Source organism: Bos grunniens, chromosome 8 (assembly GCF_055505025.1).
Source record: "Bos grunniens cultivar Pamir isolate PY7600 chromosome 8, Bosgru_T2T1.0, whole genome shotgun sequence".
Classification (NCBI taxonomy): domain Eukaryota; kingdom Metazoa; phylum Chordata; class Mammalia; order Artiodactyla; family Bovidae; genus Bos; species Bos grunniens.
In genome coordinates, this window is record NC_141172.1 from 24383931 (window position 1) to 24397653 (window position 13723).

The window sequence follows — 13723 nt, forward strand, 5'->3', positions numbered from 1 at the left end:
GTCCCTTGCTACTGAGGAGAAAAGTCCATTCTATAACAGGGTGGAAAAGCTATCCAGGCCACAGCAGGACTTCTGGGTACCTCTCCTTTTCCTTTCACTGGGTCCAGGCATGCACACACAGAGGCACCCCTTTCATACTGCTGCGAGGCACTTAACTACACCTACACCTGGGTAGGGGCTGGAAGGGAGAAATGCTGGGGTTTGGGAAGTATGCTAGAATTTACGCAAATTATCATATTTAATATTTGCGAAGAGCCATGTCAAGTTGGAACATTTTTCCTATTTTACCAATAAAAAAAATTGAGAGTCAGAGAAGTTGAGCAGTTTGAATAATGGTGCAGGAGAAACAGCCCAGGCTTGGGTGTGAGCCCTTTTCAGATCTCTTTGAGTCTCAGTTTGACCCATCTGTGAAATGGGAATATTAATGCTGCTCTTCCAAGGGTGATGTTGAAAATTAACTGGGAAATGATATGTAAGGTGCCTAGTGTAGTTTCTAGCATGTTAGTATTAATTATTTCATCTTTCCAGTCAGGCCACAACTGTCTGCTCCTCCTCCTCATCCCCGCTCACTCCACTCCCTTCTCCCCTTGCCAAGTCACACAGCTAGTACTTGGTGGCATCAGGTTTTATAACCATAATATGACCATCTTTTGTGCTGCCTGGCTTCAAATGTTGACCCTCCTTTCCATCTTAAACAGTATTTATCAGTACATGAGTTTTAAAAATTGAATGACAAGAACTACTGAACTACTGTTGCTGTGTGTCTTGTTAAAAAAAATGAATTTGTCCTCAGCATCCATTCCCAATCTAGAAATAACAACTTGGAGGTGAAATTAAGACAGCTTCATTACTTTTTAGGAAATGAGAGCCTGCCTCTGCTCAATGTCAAATGCTTCAGGAAGATTTCCATTTCAGAATGAGAGTAACTTGATTTGTTTGTATTCCATCCAAGGCCCAGGCTAGATTACAGCTCATCTCAGACACTGCTGAGAAACCTCTGGGCGCTTTGGGAGGCTCAACCAGAACACAATTTCACAGCCAGCCGAATTCAAATCAATATTTGCTGATGTGAGCGAAGATTAGCATTCAGGATATTTGTGACTGGTCTTGGAACATTTCGAGTCAGCTTATCTCAAGGAACGACCTGGTAAAATATCCTATCACTATCAGCTTCTACTACTTTAAAAGCATAAACTTTACAAATAGAAAGACTCTGTTTTGTTGTAGTGTTGATAGAACATTAACATAAATATTAATATATCTTTTTTTTCTGAGAGATTTCAAATGTTTGGATGAAAACCTAAATATATATATGTGCGTATATTGGCGTATACATACAAACGTATGTAGATTATGTATATACACAGATACAAATATATGTGTGAATGTATATATATACACATACATACACACATATATATATATATATATGTATGCATATGTATATGAATCTTCCAGGCACACACTCTGAGAGAAAGTCTGGAAGTTTTAAAGAGATTTTCTACTAGAAAGAGTCTGTCAGTCTGGTTTCTTTTTTCCACTGTAATAATTTTCTTTTTAATAACAACTGTGGCAGCCAAACTCCTAAACCTAGGGGCTGCTCAATTAGGAGTAGAAGGCTGAAACTGGTAATTCCATTTCTTTCACAAAGGAAAATTGGACAATAGGAGGATTGTATGCTGTAGAAACTGGAGTAATTTACAAAAAAATTCATCTGTTCCCCTGTTTGTGCTGACTGTCGCAACCTCCTTGGCCTTTGCACTGTAGGGATATTTTGAAGCCTTTCTTTTACTTTACCTCAAGTGTGAAACTTAAGCCTTTTACCTGGAGTTCTAAAAAATGAAACTGCTCTTCTTGGTTGCTATTTTTTCTATACTTAGGAAGGAAAAATCTCCAGTGGAAAATAATCTATAGGACAAGCACCAAGGAAAACAATGACAAGTTATCTTCTGGGGCGTCCACACCCGTCCACTCCCCAAAATAGACATATATGAAACACTCTGTCAAACGCAATTCCTTCTCTGTTCTTTTTGTGAATTCCTGACTTCCTGGTGAGCCAGTCAGAAGTTTCCGTTTCCATTTCCATCTCATCTAACCTGCGCTCCATCCAAGCTGACACTCGCATTAGCCACAACTACTTTCTGCAGCACTGGCAAGTTTTGCTGAAACGCATTTACAAAACATCTGTAGAATGAACGAAACATCGACGACTCTGGAAAGCACATGTTTGGGGTTTGGAATCATGGCAAAAGAATTCCTGACAGAGAAGAAGCTCATTTTGTGACTCCTTGAAGAAACTGGAATGTTAATAAATTAATATGGCTTCAAGTTTGCTGAACAAAAACCCTGAACTACAATTGATAATAGAGAAGCTGGAAGAAATGACTAGTTCACTTCTTGCCACAATCAAGCCTTTGGATTTAGGAGAACTTCCCTAACTCTTCCTTGGTCAACCATGGTACCATCTGAGCCAAGAAAGGAAATTTGCTGAAATGGTTCTGAAGGAAGCTCCAGAGGACTCTGGGTGTGTAATTTATGCTCCTTTCCAAAGCTTGTGATTTGGTGCTTTCTCTCTCGAGCACCATTCAGGTATTGCGGGATGAACGTTTGGAATTGAAATCTAAAGCATTCTCTCTGATGCAACATTATGTTTTCTTTTTTTCTACATTCTTTTTTTATACTTTTGCTCATATTAAATTCCCTTTATCCAGAAAAATATTAGAATGATAGGTTCTTACTACCTCAATTTTATTTAATCTGCAATTATTTGATGTTCCTTCCTGGCATTATCAATTTGTAAGAATTAGTACAGGATATATGAAACTGAAAATAAGGCTTTGTAGCTCTTTAGGATGATCATTTTACATAACAATGATCTTCCCAGTTAGAGTGTAAACTCCCTGAAGGTGGGATTTATGCTTTCTATTTTTGAGCTACCTATAGTTAGCTTTGACTAAGTGGATCACAATAAACTGTGGGAAATTCTGAAAGAGATGGGAATACCAGACCACCTGACCTGCCTCTTGAGAAATCTGTATGCAGGTCAGGAAGCAACAGTTAGAACTGGACATGGAACAACAGACTGGTTCCAAATAGGAAAAGGAGTACGTCAAGGCTGTATATTGTCACCCTGCTTATTTAACTTCTATGCAGAGTACATCACGAGAAACGCTGGACTGGAAGAAGCACAAGCTGGAATCAAGATTGCCGTGAGAAATATCAATAACCTCAGATATGCAGATGACACCACCCTTATGGCAGAAAGTGAAGAGGAACTAAAAAGCCTCTTGATGAAAGTGAAAGAGGAGAGTGAAAAAGTTGGCTTAAAGCTCAACATTCAGAAAACTAAGATCATGGCATCCGGTCCCATCACTTCCTGAGAAATAGATGGGGAAACAGTGGAAACAGTGTCTGACTTTATTTTTCTGGGCTCCAAAATCACTGCAGATGGTGACTGCAGCCATGAAATTAAAAGATGCTTACTCCTTGGAAGGAAAGTTATGACCAACCTAGATAGCATATTCAAAAGCAGAGACATTACTTTGCCAACAAAGGTTCGTCTAGTCAAGGCTATGGTTTTTCCAGTGGTCATGTATGGATGTGAGAGTTGGACTGTGAAGAAAGCTGAGCGCCGAAGAATTGATGCTTTTAAACTGTGGTCTTGGAGAAGACTCTTGAGAGTCCCTTGGACTGCAAAGAGATCCAACCAGTCCGTTCTGAAGGAGATCAGCCCTGGGATTTCTTTGGAAGGAATGATGCTAAAGCTGAAACTCCAGTACTTTGGGCACCTCATGCGAAGAGCTGACTCATTGGAAAAGACCATGATGCTGGGAGGGACTGGGGGCAGGAGGAGAAGGGGACAACAGAGGATGAGATGGCTGGATGGCAGCACTGACTCGATGGATGTGAGTCTGAGTGAACTCCGGGAGTTGGTGATGGACAGGGAGGCCTGGCGTGCTGCGATTCATGAGGTCACAAAGAGTAGGACACGACTGAGCGACGAAACTGAACTGAACTGAACTGATAGTTAGCTTTGCAATAATTCCGATCATGCCATTTAGATTGAAAGCAAAAGGAGAAGAGGGCTGCAGAGGATGATGTGGTTTGATTGAATCACCGACTCAATGGACAGGAGTTTGAGCAAACCCTGGGAAATAGTGAAAGACAGGGAAGCCTGACATGCTCCAGTCCTGGGGTCGCAGAGAACCAGACACAACTTAGCCAGGGAACAACAAATGCTTTTTAGAAGAAAATGTTACAGATGTGGACAAATAATTAAGAGGATAAAAGGCTTTGGAAGTATGTCTTGTTTTAAAAAGGAGACTGCTTGTTTACTTGTCATGTTTCTTAAAAACATACATAGGATATGCGATAAGCACAGGAGTGGGGTGGGGTAGGGGTAGAGAGAGAGACATTTCTAATTACTTAAAATTTCATAGTAGTTTCAAGTTCTGGGACTTTATTCTTTTCTCCAGTTCAGATATTTGCCACTACCCACCCTCCTCCACACTGGGAGATACATTTTGTCAAAAACACTACACCTACAACAAAGATCACATTTTTAAAAGCAACAGCTCTGTCAATTATCACATCTCCATGACTTCAACATTTACCTCTAGTTGTAACTTGTAGCTGTAGCTATAGGTAGCAGCTTGAATTGAAGGAGGAAACAGACAGAACAGGCTCCATCTTGAAAGCAGGACTCCATCTTGGCCGGACTGTGGACTTTATACATCAATAGACCCGGCCAGAGGCTGCTGGGTCTCAAACGGTGATAAATGCAGCCTTTGTCTCTAGCTACCTCTAGCCTACCCTGAAAATGTCAGATAGGGGAATACCAAGTGACTCATGAATTTTTATACATCCCTGAATGCCCAGTACCTTTGTTAGGAAGAGACTTGCTGTCTAAATTGGGGGCACAAGTGCCCCCACCTGGGTTTTTCTCCCCACGAAAGACCCACTGTTCGAGTGGGCTCAACCACCTATTCACTCTTCCTCTCAGTAAATCCTCAAGATGAGTGGAGGCTGCACAATCTCCCGGCAAGGAAACCGGACAGGCTAAACAGTCGAGAGAGAGAGAGTTAACTCAACAATTCCCTGAGGTCTGGGCAGAAGACACCACCCACCCCGCCCCGCCCGAACACCAGGCATGCATAATAAGTCCCACTGGTAATAGAACTCAAAGCTGGTACAATAACGTCAGTACCCACCTTGTGCCTGCCAGACCTTGCTTAGCCATTTACTCTTTACGTGACTGAAAAGGATAAGGTGGCTATGGGAGTGTAGTCCTAGATTACAGGGACATGGGACAGACCAATGACTTATCTCTAATCAGCTGGACAATGTTGCCACTGGGTGGCTGGGATGCTTATGGGCAGTTGCTGCAGTTGCCTAACTGGTCCGGGAGGCAACCAAGCTGACCTTGGGCCAAGATTTGTTTGTAAAAGTCCCACATGAGGTCAACACTGTCCTGCGAGGGGACCCCCATAAATGGCTATCAATATCCCGGATTACTCAATACCAGGGACTGTTATGTGAGAACCCCCATGTTACTACTGAGCCTTGTCAGGCCCTGAATCTGGGGGCCCTCACATGATTGCAAGGAAATATGCCAGCAGCCCTGACTTGAGAGACCAGCCAGTCCTGGACCCAGATTTGGTCCTGTATACCAATGGCACCAGCCTGGTGTAACAAGGACAGTGATTGTCGAGATATGCAGTAGTCATGGAAGAAACCATCTTTGAGGCTAGCTCTCTGCCATCACACTGGTCCGCTCAACAGGCCAAACTATATGGTCTAATCCAGGCCCTCCAGCTGTCAAAAGGTAAGAAGACAAACATTGACACAGACTCCAGGTGTGCTTTTGCCACACTACAGGGCTCTGTATAAGGAGAGAGGCCTTTGACAGTGAGTGAAAAAGATATTAAAAATAAGGAAGAAATTAAGACCCTAGTAGATGCTGGCTGGGAACCAGAAAGGGTTGCAGTCATACACTACTGAGGATGTCAAAAAGACGATACCCCCTGGGCTCAGGGAACAGACTGGCAGATAAGACCGCTAAACAAGCAGCTGAGGGCTTGGAGGTGAAAAGTGAAGCCCCTATTAAAGCTCTCATATTGGCAGAGCTACCTGAGTTAACGCTAGACTCTCCAAAATACACTGAAGCCCAAAAGCAACTAGCCAAAGCAGAAGGGGCCATCAAGACTGAAAAGGGATGGTGGGAATTGCCAAGTGGCAAATTATTGGTACCAGAGGAGCCAGCACCCACTCTGGTAAGCCAAACACACCAAGCGATCCATCTAGGCCATGAGAAACTGGAAGAGCGAATTGGAAAATATTTCTTGGTTCCCCGCCTCTCTTCCCTATGCAGGACAAAATCTCAGAACTGCACTGCCTGCTCATAGGTCAATGCTGCCTCTTGGCACAGACAGAAACCGCCAGGGATTCAGGTAAAAGGCACACTGCCCTTTGAACACCTGGGAGTGGACTTCACTGAAATAAAACCTCACCGACACTACCATTAATTGCTGGTCATAGTATGTACGTTCTCGGGATGGGTAGAAGCTTTTCCTACCTGGACTGAAAGAGCATCAAAAGTAGCCTGGTGCCTGCTTAGGGAGATAGTTCCCAGATTTGGATTTCCTACCAGCATTGGATCGGATAATGGCCTGGCTTTCATAGCTGATTTAGTATAACAAGGAAGCAAAACTTTAAACATCAAGTGGAAATTACATACAGCATATAGGCCCCAGAGTTCTGGGATGCTGGAAGGAACCAACCAGACACTTAAAGAGACACTCTCCAAGTGGATCTTAGAGACTGACTGTTCCTGGGTGGACTTGCTTCCGATGGCTCTGCTCAGACTCAGGATGACCCCACAGTCCCATGGCTCTTCTCCGTACAAAATTGTGTATGGGGGCCCCCTCCCATAATAAAACAGGTGTCAACAAATTTGCCTCAGGTAAGGGGAGATGAGATTTCACAGCAGATGGAACAACTGGGTAAGGTAATAAATCAGGTAACTAAGTTTGTACAAGAAAGGGTGCCATTCCCTCTTGGGGAACAGACTCACGAGTTTGTGCCTGGGGATCAGGTGTGGTCAAGGACTGGAAACACTACTCCTTGGCCCCACACTGGAAGGGTCCATATACTGTTGTTCTAACCAGCCCTACTGCAGTTAAGGTTGCAGGTGTCACCCTCTGGATCCACCACAGGAGGGTGAAGAGAGCGTACCACGCAGACCCGGAGGAGGCCGAGCAGACTACACAAAAGGACCCCACTGATTCCGTGAAGCCAAGATCATCTTAAAGAAGAAACAGAGATGAAGCTCTACAATCAACGACTGCCACAAGGACTTGCTGGTATCATCTTGAGACTAACCATAGTTTCAGTACCAAGAGGGACCTGTGCTATAATTAAAGTTGAATGTTGTGTATATATTCCTGGTATATCTGGCAATATATCAGCCACTCTAGATGACATGAAAGGTCAGGTAAAAGTTATGTCTGATGATAATCTTCCTTTTTGGACTTCGGTCCTATCTTGGGTGAAGGGTGATTGGTGGAAAGCTATATTTACCATTGTTATAGTTGCCTTGATAGTTCTGCTTTGTGAACCCTTTATTTTACAATGTATTATGAACTTTGTAACCCAAAGGTTAATGTTGTTCTCCCAGATAGGAGGTTGGAGAGTCAGGGCACAATATATCCCTATGAATGATACTTATACTATGAGTTAAGAGCATCAAGAGTGGGGAATGAAGGAGGAAACAGACAGAACAGGCTCCATCTTGAAAGCAGGACTCCATCTTGGGCCGGACTGTGGACTTTGAGCTATAAGCCCAGTATCTAAGGAAATGACATTCCAACTGGAAAATCAGGCCTCCTGGATGGAAGAGCCCCAGGGCTCATGCCTCAACTCTCTGTTGCCTAAAAGAATACCCTAATTATCTGTGTAACCAAATAGAATCATAAATTCTATTATGCTTATTGGGGTATGACCACGGGCCTATTGATAACTGTCCACTGCTAACTACCTAGGCTTAAGGCATATGAATCACGGGTTGACTTTGATTGTATCTTTCTTTTCCTTTGTTCAGACTAGTTTCAGGGAATTTGGGGAGTTGGGTTTAGGCATGTACACTTAGGGTATATAAGGTTTTCATAAAAACTGGTCAGGGTCCTTGGCTAAGAGGAGACTCTGCCTTGGGCCCACTGGTGTAATAAACTGCACTCCACTATCTATATTGTCCTTCTGAGTCAGTTTGTTTCCCAGAATGCATGGCTACAACAGAATAACTGGCAGAGTTTCCCGAGTCTCGCAGTTCGGCAGTAAATCATTTTGAGGATCTACTTTATGGTCCTGATGATACTTTTCCATCATCAATGTAAAGCAAATCAACCAGGTATCCCAGAAATCCAGAAGCATCATAACTGCTTCTTGTAGATTCATGCCTTCAGGTCAATGCCTGACTCAATGCTCTGTGCCAGTAAGGCACAAGTGGCAACCAGCAAGTTGACTTGTTGCTTTGAAATGATTGTCTCCCATCCATGTGTACCATTTTCACAGCTCCCTGTTTGGTTCTCAGTGTTGACCAGTAACTATTAGCAGAGCCCACTACCCCTTAGCCCTCTGCCTCATGGCCCACGAAGGGACCTGTTGCTTTCATATGACTCTTAAATTCTAATCCTGAATGCTTAAGTTTCTGCTTCTCCTGACTGTCTGGAGTCCAGCTTGGTGCACAACACCATTTAGAGGCTTTCTAATCTAGTGAGGAAGTGAGATAAAGATAAACAACAACAAAACATTTGACAGTTCTCCACTGTCTACACTTGATCAGGCACTTGTATTTCTGAGATGTCTCTTCCATTTCCCTCCTCTCCAACCCTTACTCTCACTGCCTTAATTATGGTGTCAACATTTCATGCTGGTATTTCACAATAGGCTTCCCATCTGACTTTTTTTACATTCAGCCTCTCCACCCACCAGCCTGTCCTCCACACTGCTGCCAGTTACCTTTTCAGAATGCAAAGCTAAACTGTATCCTCCCTAAGAGGGTTCTGTGGTTCCACTGCCTGCCTAGAGCTGGTAGCATCCAGTAATGGGTTCCAGATGGGCTGTGAGGACTCAGAAACTGTACGTGACATTTTGGGTGAATACGTATTATTATCATGCTTCTGGAGAGAGGATTCATAACTTCTATCACGGTCACCAAAGGTAGAAGATAAAGTCCAAACTATTTGGGTGTCACATAATCTCTTCCTAACTTGACCCTAAACCAACGGTCTAGACTTATCTTTGCTGCTCTTGATCACGAATGCCAACGCTCCAGTGACAAGGCACTGTTGCAATCAGACATGCTGCTTGGGCATCTCTGATATTCTGTTCATGAGCCTGCTGTTGCCTCAATTGCCTTCCTCTCCATATTCCTTGCATTTTTTTCTTTGACATGTGTACTTCTGCTTCTGTGGCTCCCATGCCATCTTCTGGTGAAATGTCCTCTCATCTCCAGGTAGAATCAATCACTGTCTCTCCTATCTACTCTGAACATATTGCTAGGACTTGATACCCATGGCTATTTTAGTATTTGTCAGCCACTGTACTGTATTTATTTATATATACACACTGTATTGTATTGTATTTATTTATTTGTTACTTATTTATATATCTATCCTGAAAAATGGGCAGTGTGTTTCATAAGGGAAAAAATGAATACGCCTTTGTACCTCCAGTGCCTCCTAGAACTCAGGATATGTAATTCGCCTCAGTGCATATTCATTGAATGAATAATTAATGCAAGGCAGGCCAGGACAAGTTGTAGTTGAGTGCTTAATTTATAACAGCTGTCAGCTTTTGCTCTCATTTATATACATTCAGATTCTCTAAAGACAGAGGGGGTAAAATATATAAGCAGAAGCTGAAGATAAGGGAATGGAAGAGAAATAAAATGAATCTGACTCATGAAAGAAAAAGATGACCACATTTCTGCTTCTTCACATGTCTTTTTATGCCAACTTTAAATCTACCCAAAATGTTAGAAGCTGAAAGATGATTAACCTGTTACATCTTGCCTTAATCTAGTCTAATTCAACTCCCAGATGTCTATCTGCTAGAGTGTCCTCATCACTGAGCAAACAACAGTCAGTCCATCTGCAACACTTGGGAACTGTGCTTTGTGGATGATGAGGGAATGAAGATGGGTGGATGAGGGAGTCCTGCCTTGATTAAAGGCACAGGCTTCTACCAGTAAAAAAGTAAGAAAGAACAATTGAATTGTATTTTCACTGATGGAAGAATGAGTATAGTACATATAACCATAGATGACGGAAAAATTCAATGTTTAGCTAAATTAGGAAAAATGATTTGATAGAAGCAAATTTTGATACAAGTTTTCAAGTAAGGTTTCTGGACTGAGGAGAATAGATTTCCATTAGATTCCATGTAAAATAATTCTAAAAAGCCAAATCACAGAGAAATTAAAAGAAATTAATGGAGGCAAAATACTGATACGAGCTTTTGAAGATAAGGGCTATGTGATATTCAGCTTGACACCCCTAATTTCTTTGGTTACACCATGGGCATGCAGAATCTTAGTTTGATCTCCAACCAGGGATTGAACCCATACCCCCTGGAGTGGAGGGGAAGTCCTAGCAACTGGGTGGCCAGAGAATTCCCTTTGACACCCCTAATTTCTAACAAAGGGCTTGATACAGAGATCAGTGTTCAATGGATGTGTACAGTTTAAATTATATTTTTGTGAGCAACTTTAGTTTTAAAATGTTTCGGAGAACACTTATGGATAATACTGATGGCAAAACTTCTAAATAGGGACACAAGCTGGAGGTCAGGACTTGGCCATTGTGGGGTTTTTGTCCAGATACTTTCTGAAACATTCTTAGCCATAAAAATGTCTACAATTCTAAATGAGTTTATCTCAAGCATATTTACAAATCAATTTTCTAACCTGGTCATAAGACATGAATATTTGCTCTATTTAACTCAGGGTTGATATAAAAATTACTTAAAAAATAAAAGTTCTAAAATATGAAAATGTTCACAGAACCAAATTGGTAAGTGAAATTCAAGTAGAGATGATCAGCTGCAACAATCATTCTAAGTAATTTTTGAAATAACCACTAACGAGGACTCTTCCTTTATAATACAATTATCAGCATCCAAAACTTCTATCAAATCCTAGTGATTCCTGAATAATAAAATATGCTAAATTACATCCTAAATTTTTGTTGATAAATATGTACTACTTAATTCTTTAAAAATCAGTAAGTACTTGTAAGCAAAAATTTCCCAAATTGTGAGATAAAAGTTGGCTTTATGTGATGATTTTCATTATTGACTTATTTCCTATCCAAGTGTTAAAGAATAATGATTTTTCATTTTGTGTTGTTTCTACTAATGACTACGTGAATAATTTTCATGACCATTTATTTTGTATCAAAACAGAAATTGCTACTGTGGTTCTCTACTGATATAAATTCTAGTGGTTATTTTTAAAAACATTGATTTCTTGATACATTTTCAACATATTATTAAGTCCTTTATCAGTAACAGTTGAGAGTCCCAGTTGCCTTCGTTTTTGTCTTAACTACAGCAGAGTAGACATTCTTTAGTGAAATAAGGTATTTCACAAATAGCCTACAATTTTTCTTTAATATTGTACAAAGTAGACTGTAGAATAAGTCCTTTATTTTAAATCACTGCAAGAAAGACTGAGGGTTTCTAAAAGGACTTGTCTTACTTGGTCAATTATAATTTGTCATTATTATTTGTAAACAAAACAGATCTACTTACACTGAGATGGAATATAATATTGATTATTAAAGGCGTATATTCCAGCTATCTGGAGAAGGCAATGGCACCCCACTCCAGTACTCTTGCCTGGAAAATCCCATGGATGGAAGAGCCTGGTAGGCTGCAGTCCATGGGGTCGCTAAGAGTTGGACACAACTGAGCGGCTTCACTTTGACTTTTCACTTTCATGCATTGGAGAAGGAAGTGGCAACCCACTCCAGTGTTCTTGCCTAGAGAATCCCAGGGATGGGGGAGCCTGGTGGGCTGCCGTCTATGGGGTCGCAGAGAGTCGGACAGGACTGAAGCGACTTAGCAGCAGCAGCATACCAGCTATCCCTATCTACCAGTCAAATTCATGAAAAGTATTTATGTTTTTAAGCTGGCTAAATTCCTTATACTGATAGCATTTTGAAATCATAGTAAAAAAATATCATTCAATATTGTATATATGGGAAGAAATAGTCTTTAATTCATTTGTAAATTAAATGACAATGTCAAGGAGCCATTAGTGAAAACTTTTCTTAAATGTTTATTAGTATATGAAACATAATATGGTTTTTGTGATTCTTATGAGCATGTCTCTGACCCTCAATGCTTGATTAAGTAAAAGCAAATACGGCTTCTCCAAGAATTCATAAAGCTTAACTTTTGCTTTCAATGTGCAAGTGTTTTGACTATGTCATTGTTTGGTTTTCAGGAAGAGGAATTCTTTTTCCCTTAGTATCATTTAATGTTATTTAATGGTAGGGATAGTATTTATATTCATTGCATTAACCATGGTTAGTAATGTGAAAAATTAATGGGCTGATACTTCAAGTAATGTTACAATCACTAAAATGCCTCAGGAATATATTAAAATGGATCTTGGCCACAGACAAAATCAAGATTGCTGAGATGCACCACAGGCATCTTTTTAAAGCCTGTTTTGTAATAAGTAGAGAAAGTGAAGGTGCTAAATCATGGTTTACTACCCCACTGGCCTCATAGCCTCTCTGTCTCCGGTGCTGGGCCTCAGAAATCAATTTCACACACGGCTGCTATCAGCATTCTTTGAGCTATTAAGACGAAATACAGAAAGCACTTTCTCCTCTTTTTATTAAAACAAGCTCACTTTTATCTCACCAGCTTTGTGCTTTCCTGCCTTTACTTTCCACTTTGTTAGTGGTGAGAGCTAAATTGTTTTCTGCCTCCTTTTCTTTCACTTCTAAACTTCTCAAAAGGCTAAACCACACCCACAGCACCCACTTACTCAATATCCCCAAATTCTTTAACACTTCATCATCTGGCTGCAGCCCTGCCACTGAGTGACATGGCTCCTCTGAAATTCATCAGGATCCTGTAACTTACCACATCCGAGGACCTTCCCCCCGAACTTCTTGTGGGACATGCTCCTTTGGCTTCTTTGGCAGCAACTCCTGGCCAGTTCCTCCCTGCCTTTTCTCACTCATCCTGACTAGTAAATGCCGGAATCCCCAAGGTTCTTTGCTTGGGCCCCTGCTCTTCCTTCTACCCTCTGTTGATCTCACCCACATTCCCTAGCTTGCAAACTTCTCTTTTGTAGATGGGAGACAAATACATATCTACCTCAATCTCCAAGCTTCTGTTTCCACTCAACTGGATGCCTCCTTAATACCTTAAACTCAACAAGTCCAAAACCAAACACAACATTTGGGTCCCAATCCGTCCTTTAGCAATTCTTTTCTTAATCCAGTGACAAATATATCAGCTTTTCTATAAAACATCTCCCTTCAGCTTCTCCATCCTCCATCTCACCCCAGCCCAAGCCATCTATCCATACACACAAATCCAAACAACTGCCTGTACCCTATACCAAGAATTTACTTTTATGATGTGTCTCCTTTCCACCCCCCGCCCTTTTCCATTCTACTTTCTGGTGCCCTAAACTGGACTCTTC

General features: G+C 41.4%; 1 protein-coding gene across 13 annotated transcripts in view; it reads right to left on the bottom strand.

Moving 5' to 3' along the window:
- Positions 1-13723, bottom strand: part of ADAMTSL1 (ADAMTS like 1) — a 1112438-nt gene that overhangs the window by 462610 nt on the left and 636105 nt on the right. Inside the window, exon 1 of one of the 13 annotated variants that reach the window (XM_086414966.1) lies at positions 13156-13301. The exons of the other annotated variants lie outside the window; for them this stretch is intronic. The gene's annotated coding sequence lies outside the window, so the exon portion shown is untranslated. Of the gene's footprint in view, positions 1-13155; positions 13302-13723 lie in introns of those variants that run through there. 13 annotated transcript variants of the gene reach the window in all.